The sequence below is a fragment of the Vipera ursinii genome, assembly GCF_947247035.1.
Source record: "Vipera ursinii genome assembly, chromosome: 1".
NCBI lineage: Eukaryota > Metazoa > Chordata > Lepidosauria > Squamata > Viperidae > Vipera > Vipera ursinii.
This window is the reverse complement of record NC_139512.1, coordinates 297,803,331-297,815,975: the sequence shown is the minus strand read 5'-3', so window position 1 is coordinate 297,815,975 and position 12,645 is coordinate 297,803,331. Positions and strand designations below refer to the sequence as shown.

The 12,645-nt window shown below is 37.3% G+C and overlaps 1 protein-coding gene across 1 annotated transcript in view; it reads right to left on the bottom strand.

The window, feature by feature from the left end:
- The window catches only part of GLP1R (glucagon like peptide 1 receptor), a gene marked incomplete at its 5' end in the record, with an annotated part of 114,460 nt that overhangs the window by 71,774 nt on the left and 30,041 nt on the right, over positions 1-12,645 (bottom strand). The gene's annotated exons all lie outside the window — the stretch shown is intronic.

Below are 12,645 nucleotides of genomic sequence, written 5' to 3'. Positions count from 1 at the left end.
TTAATGAACAGACTACCCTTTCAAAAATACAAAATTGATAGATATGTTTGACAATAACTCACAATACAGATGCTAACTGAAGGATTGTTGTTGAGTGTGATAAGAGCTCTGTATGATGAAATTAAAGCTGAAAATAAATGGAATGCTTAGCAAATGGTTCAACAATGAGTGGAATTATATAAGGATGTATGATGCCATTTCCATTGTTTATAGACAAAAGTATATGGAAAGCTCACAGTAATGATAGCTGCATGTTGGTTGGGGACATAAATGTGTACGTACTTTAGTACAGCTATGATATCATGGGTAGAGGTAGAACGTATCTACCTAAAAATACTTCTGGAGCAGTGAATTTGAATGTTGAATTCGGACAAACAAGATGTGGAATAATCTCATAAACATTTGTTCCTGATAGAATGTGCTAGAAAAGTTCATATCATTATGACAAATATGACCTATATGTTATTTCAAAATGAGTAGGTTGAGGCATAGAATAAAGTTTAAAAAGACATGTTAAAATGGGGGAAAAACTATAACTGTCATTTCTGGGGAGAATTTTTGTGATAAAAAGAAATTTCTTGCCTAGAATGTTGTGTTTGTTTCAGACAATACTTGTTTGATAACCGATGTATCATTTAAACAGTGGCAGAAGAACATTTCTAAATTTTTGTGGCAGGGGAAAACCATGAGTTAAATGCTGTATAGTTATTATATTTACAATTATTAGAATGGTTTAAAGTAGACAAATAGTTCTTAGTTTTGAACATTGTGAGACAGAGTTTGAAATAGTATTACATACAAATAATGAACATGTAATTATAGAAATGTTAAACAGAAGAACAAGTGAAATAATGCATGATAAAGAAGGCTAATTCTTTTTGATCATAATATACAGATGGGACAAAGGGAAAACATACGGTTGAAAAGATTCAAAATTAGACATTTTTATAATATTAAAAGAGATTATTTACTTATTTATAAAATAATGTATCATTGATATATATCACTAGACAAACTGCAATGTATAAAGGCACTTCAAATTTCTGTTGGCTATGTGAAGAACAAGAAGGGACATTTTATGTTTGATAGTTATATAGAAAAGTTAGAAAATTCTGGATTATTTTATACACAAAGATAACATCTTTATTGCTGACTGGAAATCTTGTGTGGGGTTTTTTGTGTAAAATAGAAGAACATGAACCTATGATTTATAGTTTTGATAACTGGACAGGCTAGATTACATCAAGAAGACAAGTTGTAATGATCGAGTAAGGCTTCCAAACTGGCACCATTTCATAGCGATTCATACAGTGAGAAAGCATTAATTTTGACTTCTCATTTTTATTAAGTATTTGCAGTACAAAGAATAAGTAACTATTTGAGATTATCTGAAAATGGGAACAATGTTTTAAAAGAAATGAATCTGATTGCAATTTTTTTACAAGCATTACAAATGATAACATTTTGGTACATTTTTCTATCTTTTCATCACATACTGTCTAAAACAAAATTCTGTAAAACATGATAATGAACTGTAAAATTTACAATCCTTTAAATAACTAATGACCCATCTAAACTATCTTCCTTGTACTCAGGATAGTTTGGGCAGCATGCTTAAGAAAAAGTCATAAAACCATTGGCAGAAACCTAATTATGCAAAATCTACCACTAAACTGCTGATATATCTCCTGACCAGAATTGTTGATACAAGTCTATATCCCCAAGCAGAAGATTAATAGCACTTGTAGTTTTATCCTGATTGCATGAATTTGGGGGAGGAGAGGTGCCATGATTTTGAATATCCGTGCTTTATTTCTGGCAAAAAAAAGTAGAAGAGAGAAACAAGGGATTTCTTGGGATATAATTTTCGTAATTTAATTGAAAAAGTTATTTTCATGTGTAATACATTTTTTCAATGTATGTATATATGTATGTATGTATGTATGTATGTATATATGAACACAAACTTCATACTTTAATTATTCTATAAATTAGAATTCACAGGCCACTTGAATTTCCAGTGAAATCTTTCCATCTTACACATGTTATTCATAAAGGTCTACTGATAATTCATAAAGGGAAACCAGGTTGGACACTATCCAAGCTGATACCAGCCAAAGCACAGAGCAACTCGAAGAATTAGTGCAATATTGGAAGATGTGGAGACCTAGCCCATAAAATTGCCAAGAGTCGGACACAACTGGATGGATAGTGTTCTCATCATACCTGGCAATTCTGTCTCTGTGTGGGATAGCAGAGGGAAACGCTGCCAATCCTACGGAACTTTCTTCCTTATAGAATGTGAAAGGACACCTTCTTAGTAGCATTTTTAAGCTTGAAGGTGATGATATTGTAAGATGTTTAACTGACATACTCAAAGGACTTGTTATGAATATTTTTGAACAGGGTTACTATTTGTATTTTGAGAACACTTAATAATTGAAAGAATGTAGTTATGGTTAGTTAAAAAATACTGGTTAGCACTTCTTTAGAACAGAGACTTCTAAATTATTTTCCTCAAAATGCCAGATGCCAGATCTGTCCTCAGATCACATATTTAAGCACAATATTTTGTATGTCATACTGTAACTGAGCAAAAATTCACTGTCTGCTTTAGTTGGGCTTCTCCAGTTTTTGGGTTTAATCAACTGTCCTACTGTTTGTACCATTTGCTTACAATTTATTATTAGCTCAATGAAGATCTATATCAGCGGCTCTCAACTTTTTCTATACCCTGCACCCCTAGAATGCTTCTGATATATTCTCACACCCCTTACAAAGTTCGAAATAACGGCAATGAATTATGCATATACACTATTAATTTTGAAAAGCCAAAGTTTTCGCACCCCCTGGAATATCATCTCACACCCCCAGTTGGGAACCCCTGATCTATATGAATGAAAGACAGGGTAAATGAAGTGGATGAAGTGGACAGGATTATGGGGAAGCTGAGTTCCACCACATGTTTATTGGACCCGTGCTCTTCTTGGCTGGTTTATGCAGCTAGGGAGAGGACACGAGGCTGGCTCCAGGCGGTTATATCTGCTTCTTTGAGCGAGGGTTATTTCCCCACCATCTTGAAGGAGGCGGTGGTGAGACCTCTCCTCAAGAAGCCTGCCTTGGACCCAGCTGTATTGAACAACTTTCGTCCAGTCTCCAACCTTCGCTTCCTTGCGAAGGTTGTTGAGAGTGTGGTGGCGCATCAGCTCCCTCCAGCGGATTATCTGGACCCTTACCAATCGGGTTTCAGGCCCGGGCACAGCACGGAGACGGCATTGGTCGCTCTGGTGAATGATCTCTGGAGGGCTCGGGATAGGGGATATTCCTCTGTCCTAGTCCTATTAGACCTCTCGGCGGCTTTCGATACCATCGACCATGGTATCCTGCTGCAGCGTCTCAGGGGATTGGGAGTGGGAGGCACGGTTCTTCAGTGGTTCTCCTCCTATCTCCTGGGACGCTCGCAGTCGGTGTTGGCAGGGGGGCAGAGGTCGACCCCTAGGACTCTCGCTTGTGGAGTTCCTCAGGGGTCGGTCCTCTCGCCTCTCCTGTTCAACATCTATATGAAACCGCTGGGTGAGATCATTCGTGGTTTTGGAGTTGGGTATCATCAATATGCTGATGATACCCAACTTTTCATTTCGACCCCAAACCACCCCAGTGATGCCCTCGCTGTGATGTCCCGTTGCCTGGAGGCGGTTCGGGTCTGGATGGGGAGGAACAGACTTCAACTCAACCCTGACAAGACTGAGTGGCTGTACATTCCGGCTTCCCGGGACACCTGGGATGTTCCACCTCTTTCTATGGGGGCTGAGCTTTTACCCCCTGTGGATAGGGCTCGCAACTTGGGAGTCCTCCTAGATTCACGACTCACTCTGGAGGATCACATAGTGGCTGTGACTAGGGGGGCTTTCGCCCAGGTTCGCCTGGTGCGCCAGTTGCGGCCCTATCTGGACCGGGAGGCCTTATGTACGGTCACTCATGCGCTCGTGACCTCTCGCCTAGACTACTGTAATGCTCTCTACATGGGACTTCCCTTGAAGACTACTCGGAGGCTCCAACTGGTACAGAATGCGGCCGCGAGAGTTGTCTTGGGAGTTTCCCGGTACTCCCATGTTACACCCTTGCTCCGTGAGCTGCATTGGTTACCAGTTGTCTTCCGGGTAAGGTTCAAGGTTTTGGTTATGATCTTTAAGTCCCTACATGGCATGGGTCCGCGATACCTCGAGGACCACCTGCTGCTGGCGTCGACTCCCCTCCGCCCTGTGCGCGCCCACAGAGAGGGCCTCCTCAGGGTGCTTCCTGTCAAGGAATGTCGACTGGTGGCCCCCAGGGGGAGGGCCTTCTCTGTGGGTGCTCCGGCGTTATGGAACCAACTGCCGGTAGAGCTCCGGATGGCATCAGACCTCCGATCCTTCCGTCGCGGGTTGAAGACCCATTTATTTGAACTAGCGGGTCTGGCCTGATGGGGGTACATGGGTTTTTTTATATAGGCTTGTTTTATTATTCTGGTTTTAACTTGGGCATTGATTTAATTGTCTTTTAATGTTTGTATTGTTACTTATATTTATGCCCTGTGAACCGCCCTGAGTCCCTTTGGGAGAAGGGCGGTATAAAAATCTCAATAAATTAATTAAATTAAATTAAATTAAATATTTTAATAAATGGCATTCATCTTTGTTTTATCAAGAATGTTAACATTTAGATCCTTTTCAATTACTCAAAAATTCAATTCTACACAGGTTCATCCTATCTGCATTTATTCTACTACTACACCCTATAAGAATTACTCTAATTTAAATATGCATAATATTTCATGACTGACTGCAGATAGATTTGTAGTGTCTTGTTTAATTTAGAAACACTACATTCGACCATTTTAGTCCTGCTCAAAACACTGAGTTTTATGGTGCTTCCTTTTATATTCCAGAAACATATTTTTAAATTTTTTACATACACTGTACATTAGAAAGGTATATCACTTACCTCTTCATATACTAATGTAACCAATTAAGCACTGAAATCAAGACCACCATCCTCAACAGAAGTTAAGGTTAATGCTAAAAAGTGTGAATGTGGAACATTGTTTTCTGCTATGCATTTCTATAGTTCTCTGCACATGACTTAAAAAAGAAGCAACTGAAAAGCCACCCCTGTTCAGGCTTCACATGGAGAAGACATTGGGGGAGGAAGGAACTGTTCTTGTGTAAGAAAAAAGCCAATATTATTATAAGTCATTATGATCAATTACAAAGATGCTCTCAGGGAATCATAAAAGGCAATGCAACCTATGTGTTTGTTACCCAACATGCACATTTATCAACTGCCTTTATTTGTATAGTTTTTAATAATTATTATTCTCTTTATCTTTACAATGCAAAGCTCCCTGCTGTGAGTCTAAGCCTTGGTAGTATAGTTCTTGCTGAAACCTGAATTGCAACTGTGGATCTGATTTAGGAATTAAAACTCATTAACAAGTAGAGTTAGCTCCAGTAATTTAATTTTTTTTAAATAAAATGTAATAATGTTACATTCATCCTGGCATAGATATAACTGTTGAAGCACTTTATGGGACGATTCTTTTATGAATAACGATAACCATAGTTTTGCACTATAATTAAGCTACTACTAGATGGAATTAGTTTCAAGGGCTTACAATAACTGAAGCAAACATCAGGTTTCACAGTGATGCAAGAGAGGTAATTAAAGATAAACAAAACAGGGAATAGCAGTAATGGCTTCTAAAAAAATAAGCTACTAGGTAAGACATATAATATACAGGCTTAGACAGAAATTTTTATCATTAAAAATGGCTCAGATTGGAAAGCAGTGAGATACCGCCAAGCAACACGTTGAGCCCTATAATATTCAACAGCTTAGTTAATGACTTAGGTGAAGGGGCTGAGGGAATAGTTATAAAATTTACAGATTATAGAAAATTAGAAGGAATGGCTAATGCTTTAGAAAGCAAAAGAAAAGATTCAAAAATATCTAAATAGACTTGAACAATGGCCAAACTGTACAGGATGAAATTTCAAAGAAAGATAGAAAGATAGGACAGACCTGGTTTGGCAACTCTAGATATGAAAAGGATCTGGATGTTGTAGCATGTTGAACATGAACAAGACTGTGATGCAGCTACTCTTTTGAGATCTATTACTATGAGTTTAAGTAATCGTCACAAAAAGTAATTATCCCATTACATTTTAGCTTGGTGAAACAACCTGGAATATTGTGTCAATACCAGACAGTTTTTCAATGTCTTTTTTAAACTGCATGAGTTTTGAGGAGAGCTAGCAAGATGGTGTGGAGAGCTAGCAAGATGGTGTGCAAGAGGCATAAAGAATAGCTAAAGAAATCTAATAGAAGACAACTGGAATAACAGCAGAGAAAGAACAAATAGAGAAGAAGCAATCTTGTTCTGTCTTGGTTCCAGAAGGCAGAACCAAAGTCAACTGATTTAACTACAGAAAGTAGATTCAATTTAGGTTATTAAGTTTCTTGATGGTATGAACTGTCATCCAGTCAAATAGATTGCCTCATAAAGTGATATGTTGTCTTTCAATGAAAATCCTCAAGAGACTACTCAAAATGCTTTAGCAGATATTGCACTGACAAAAGATTAGAGTTGATGGAATTCTGTAATCCCTTCCATTTGTATGATCCTAGATTTTTTTTATTTGATCACCTCTTACTTTTTAACTAAAAATAACTAAAATATAAACCAACGCTCAAAGAAATCATTTCAAATTTACACTAGAGTATACGTTTTAGCAAATATTTGGCATTAAAAAGTCCAGTAAATGTCAAAAGAATGTTCTGTCTTTGTTAGCATGCAGTGTGTCATGGTGGTGTCACAATAATCACAAACTATCAGTTATCATATTACTATGATATGCTTTGTTAAATTTAATAAAATATTTTATGAAGTAATTTTTGCTAACATAGATACATGTAGTCCTGGACTTACAATTCATTTAGTGATTGTTCAAAGTTATAATGGTACTGAAAAAAGTGACTTATGACCATTTTTCACACTTACATTTGTAATATCTCTATGATCATGTGATCAAAATTTAAATGCTTGGCAAATGGTTCATACTTATGACCAGTGCTTTTTTTGAAAAAAAAAGTGGGGGGGCTGGAACACACACATATCATACAACCCACCTTGCCAGCCCTACAAGGTTCCATCCAAAAAAGGTGCTGGGCATTCTATGACAAAAAAAAAGCCCTGCTTATGACCACTGACGTGTCCCAAGGACATGGGTTCAACTTTTGCAACCTTTTGACAAGCAAAATTAATTGGGAAGCCAGATTCACTTAACAACCACGTTACTTACTTATCAACTGCAATGATTCACTTAGGAAATGTGGGAAGAAAGTCATAAAATGGGGTATCAAATGTCTCAGTTAACAACAGAAATTTTGGGTTCAATTCTGGTTGTAAGTCGAGGACTACCTGTATATAAAAATACACACACACACACACATACACACACAAATATGTATAGATCCATTCTACGGAAATAAAACAAAGGAATACTATTTTTATTACTTTAAGCAAAGGCTTTAACCACAGACTAATGATTTTTATATTATGCCTAACCAGGCTTTGGAATATTATTAACAAACTATAATAAAACAAATAATAAGATAGCCCCTTTTGCAAGAATGCCTAATTTATAGGGTTCCATTTTAATAGAAACATTGTGTTGCTGTAATTCAGGCAAATAAAATTCAGAAGGATCATCAGCCATAATTTTAAGACAACATATATTAGATTGACTTTTAAAAAAAAATACTATGAAAGAATGAAAATCAAAGTGTACACTAACATATAATACAGATAAAAGGCATTTTACATAAAAAGTTTTACATAAAAATACATGAACATTTGCATAAAATGTTGTTTTGACATAACTTCCTCTGAAAAATCTAATGAGCATTTATCTTCAGCCCCCTTAAAACACATAAGCCTAGTCAAATGCTTTTGACTAAATAAGCTCAGAACAATCCAAATTGAAAATGTAATTGTATAATTTGTTTCTTTAACTGCAAAGTACGTTAACACAATCTGTTCCAGGAAGGTGCCTTACATCATATGCCAATATGTATGGCATTAGCTATGTCACATATAATCCTTTGATCAATCAAAGCTTAACCACCTTGCTAAATTACCACATTTCTATCAGAAAGAAGTTACATTACATTTCACACTCCATTTTACAGAAAGCATTTCAGATCTTCTATATTTCTTACACAGGAGGACTCTGTGACATAATGATAATCCAGAGAGTTTTTCTGTAGTCCTTAGCATTGTGGGAATCCAGTAGAAATCGATAAATATATATTGTGTACATGATGAAAACCAGTGGGTTGGAAATTAGGTTTTGTATATTTTTATTCAATTTTTAAGCTCACAACAATTTATTGTACTCTGTCTTTAAATTTCCTAACTAAATCAAGACTCCCAGATTGTTTAGTGAGGGCTCTTAATGTGCCTTGACTGGAGGGAAAATACCATAAAACGTATCTCAAAAGACAAACCTCAAGCAGATCTTATACCAGAGGGTACTTCTGGGAACATTATGATATTTCATAATTTCAAAATATGTGCAAAGCAAAAAACAGTATAAATTGTTCATGCAATGGAAATGAAATGGATGAGATAGAGTACAAATTGTGCAGAAACCAGAGAAATCCTTCATTCGGGCAATATATTTCATTTAATCTGAGAATTATTACCGTATTTTCTGGCGTATAAGACGACTGGGCGTATAAGACGACCCCCTACATTTCCTGTTAAATTATAGGGTTTGGGCTATACTCGCCATATAAGACTACCCCTCTTCCAACACACACCAAATAAAAATTAAAAAACATCAGATTTGATTTTAATATGGTAATTTTAATTCAAATGCTTATGACATGCAGGTGCTTAGTAGGAAAACTGTCACTTATAAACATAAGGCTGTTTGTCATCAAACATGTAAACATAAAACAGTGCAAGTGGATTAAACTATAATAATAATAATAATAATAATAATAATAATAATAATAATAATAATAAGAAGAAGAAGAAGAAGAAGAAGAAGAAGAAGAAGAAGAAGAAGAAGAAGAAGAAGTAGAAGAAGAAGTAGTTGTTGTTGGAGGGGACCTTGGAGGTCATCTAGTCCAACCCCCTGCTAAGGCAGGAAACCCTATACCATTTCAGACAAATGGCTGTCCAGTCTCTTCTTAAAAACTTCCAGTGTTGGAGCATTCACCACTTCTGGAGGCAGGTTGTTCCACTGGTTAATTGTTCTAACTGTCAGGAAGTTTCTCCTTAGTTCTAGGTTGCTTCTCTCCTTGATTAGTTTCCATCCATTACTTCTTGTCCTGCTTTCAGGTGCTTTGGAGAATAGCTTGACTCACTCTTCTTTGTGGCAACCCCTGATTCCAGCAACCATTCCCTATTTTCCTAATTCACTTTTTCACTTTTCCTAATTCACTCTAAAGCTTTCCCTGCACAGAGCCTTAAGTAACACAAGCTGCCTGCAATTAGTGCAGGTTCGCATCCCACCAGGCTCAAGGTTGACTCAGCTTTCCATCCTTCCAAGGTAGGTAAAATGAGGACCCAGATTGTTGGGGGCAATAAGCTGACTTTGTAATAATGCTGCTTGGGGGGGGGTGAAAGCCCTAATAAACAGGCATATACACAGAATGAAAGCTATTGCTAAGCACATTGATTTGTGCTTTAAATTGTAAGCCACCCTGAGTCTTCGGAGAAGGGCAGGATAAAAATGGGATTTTTTTTTAAAAAAAGACCAAATGGGATATCCGCTCCAGGTTTTCCAGCCAGCCTGCCCAGTTCCTGAGTCAAATGTGTCCTTAGAGCTAAGCCGCTGCTCTGGCTGCTGGCTTCCCCACCTACCTTTCAAGTTGGGATATACTACAGCTGGTCTTCAACTTTAGAAGAAAAGACGCCCAGACCCCAGCCTGTAAAAAATCACAGACTGCAGCTTCTTCTCCAATTGGTCCCGCTTTCCCTGAGCAGACTAAATGGGAGATCCGCTCCAGGTTTTCCAGCCAGCCCTGTCCCTAAATTTTCAGCACCCGGCGTATAAGACGACCCCTGACTTTTGAGAAGATTTTCATGGGTTAAAAAGTAGTCTTATACGCCGGAAACTACGGTAATTAGCCAACTGAATAAAGATCTTAACCAAGAATCAAATGGAAATGCATTGCCAATTTTTATAAACCAAGTTTTATTTTTGATAATAGAAACTACACTAAATTCATGTTTGCCACTTTTCAGATTCAGTCCTTCATGCTGAAAATCTTATGGATCTTTGAATAAATGACTCAAACAAGAAACACTCAGGAGTATTTTTCAACGATCAAGAACCAAAGCCAGATCTAATATCCATCCAGATTGAATCTCTTGGAACAATCATGAAATTAACAGTAAAAGGATTTTTTAAAGAATAGTGAGAAACAGCCCTTTGCCTTTGAACCTAAGTTACATCTTACAAAAAAGGGATCTATGCAAAGAAAGGGAAAAATGGCAGAACAGTGTGATTAGTACTCCTATCCTTTGCATGTATATGTATCATGGACACATACTGCTTTATAGGTAGTCATTGTTTAGTGACCACTTACATGGTGATTGTGCTGAATGATTGGTGCTTATGACCAGTCCTTGAAATTCCAGCTGTCACAACATTCCTGTGATCATGTGATCACGATCTGGATACTTGGTAACCAGCTCATAGTAATACCGATTGCAATTCCCTGTGGTCATGTGACTGCCTTTTGCTACCTTTCCCTGCCAGCTCCCACAACAAAGTCAATGGGGACAGTTGCAGAAAAGGCTGCCAAGTCACTTTGGTAAGATTCCATTTGGCAGCAATGTTCCTCACTTAATGATCTGTAATTCTTGCTTAACAACAGCAATGGGAGCGGCTGGAATTGCCATCATTAAGCTATGCAGTCATGTGACATAAAACTTCATGACCATGTCGTTTAGCAATGTAAATTGTAAGCAGTGTTAAGTAAGGATTATCTCTATTCAGAAAAGGCCTATGCAATTGAAGTATAGATTGTTTTGTCTATGGAGATTCTCAGTCATCCAGATCATGGTTGTCCCAAAGGTGCTTTTTCAAGATGCAACTGGACTTTGTTTTTCTTTGAAGACGTTTTGCTTCTCATCCAAGAGCTGAAAAGATTTGGGTAAATAGCAAAACATCTTCCAAGGAAACCAAGTTCAGTTGCCTCTTGAAAAAGCACCTTTGGGATATGGACTATTTTGTCATCTCATAATTTGAAGATATTTCATAGCCCTGACTAAAGCAAATACTAGGTTATGGATGCTTAGTGTCTAGTAGACAATGAGGATATCACAGGGAGTTGTGGTCACCTGTTCATGGCTTTTGGCATTCCCTGCCATCTTCCCACAAGCAAAGTCAATGGGGAAGCTGATAACAAATTGGAAGTTGTGATCACCTGAGGTTTTCCCTTAATGACCCATGCAGTCCTTGGGTGACACCAGGAATTGGGACTTTTTGAATTACTGTTACTAAACATTGCGTTCAGGTAATGTTGTGCTTTATGACTGCATTGCTTATGATGGAAATTCTGATCTCAATTGCCTTTGTAATCCAAGTTTACCTTTCATTCATGAGCTCACAGTAAACTATAAGAGAATGTATTATAATCTAAGAAACTAAAAGCTGATGGAAATGGACTTTTGCTCTCTTTTGCCCTTTTAGGGGGTGTATGTATCTCATCTGCCCGATGCCAAAATGGTGTCAACCCTTTCAGGTGATCGTGTTACAAAGTTCTAGATAAGAAGATTCATTCAGTAGCTATCACACAACTCTTCTTGTGTTTTTCATTTCCCAGTCAGATCACAAAACACTGCTTTGACGCAGGAAGTCTTTTGAAAGATTAAAAGGTTGCAACTAAAGCGAACAAGGCACAGGAGGGCACTAACATGAATCACAGCTTCAAATGAAATACATCACCACTTTATGAGCCTGTTTTCATTTATTGGAATAGCTAATATGAGCTCAGTTATTTAAAGAGTAGGAAAGAAGGAGTGGAAAAAGAGAGATATACTATCTGAAGAGCAAATGAAGATAAAGTACTCACTGGAGAGGAAGGTATAAGCTGGGGAGCAGGCAATTCCCATTTCTTCTCTCTACTGACAATCTAGAAATAAGATAAATAGACGTTGAGGGACAAAAGCTCTGCACTACAAATAAAAAAAGAATAAACCAATTATTTTGTTTCTTGTACTTCAAAAAAGACATTTTGGTATAGAATTGGGTAAGATGGAAAGAGAAGTTAAATATCTGAAAAAGACTCAACCTCCAAAGTTACTACTCATTGTCTGTAATGGACTGGAGGCCCATTTCTTCTAGGGAACAAGAGGCACACAATTTAGGGGCAGAATAAGATGAAAAGACCATCAGAATACCATGCAAAGGGATTTTGGTTACATTTGAGTTTCACAGTTTTCTATGTTCTTCCATCAACAGTTTGAAATATTGATTTAAAGGCTTGTTCTCACTTTTAAACACAAAATAAACGTGAGTAACTTGCATCCTCCACACAAACAATAAAAATTCACATACTTAGGCATTCAACAGCTAAACAGCTAAT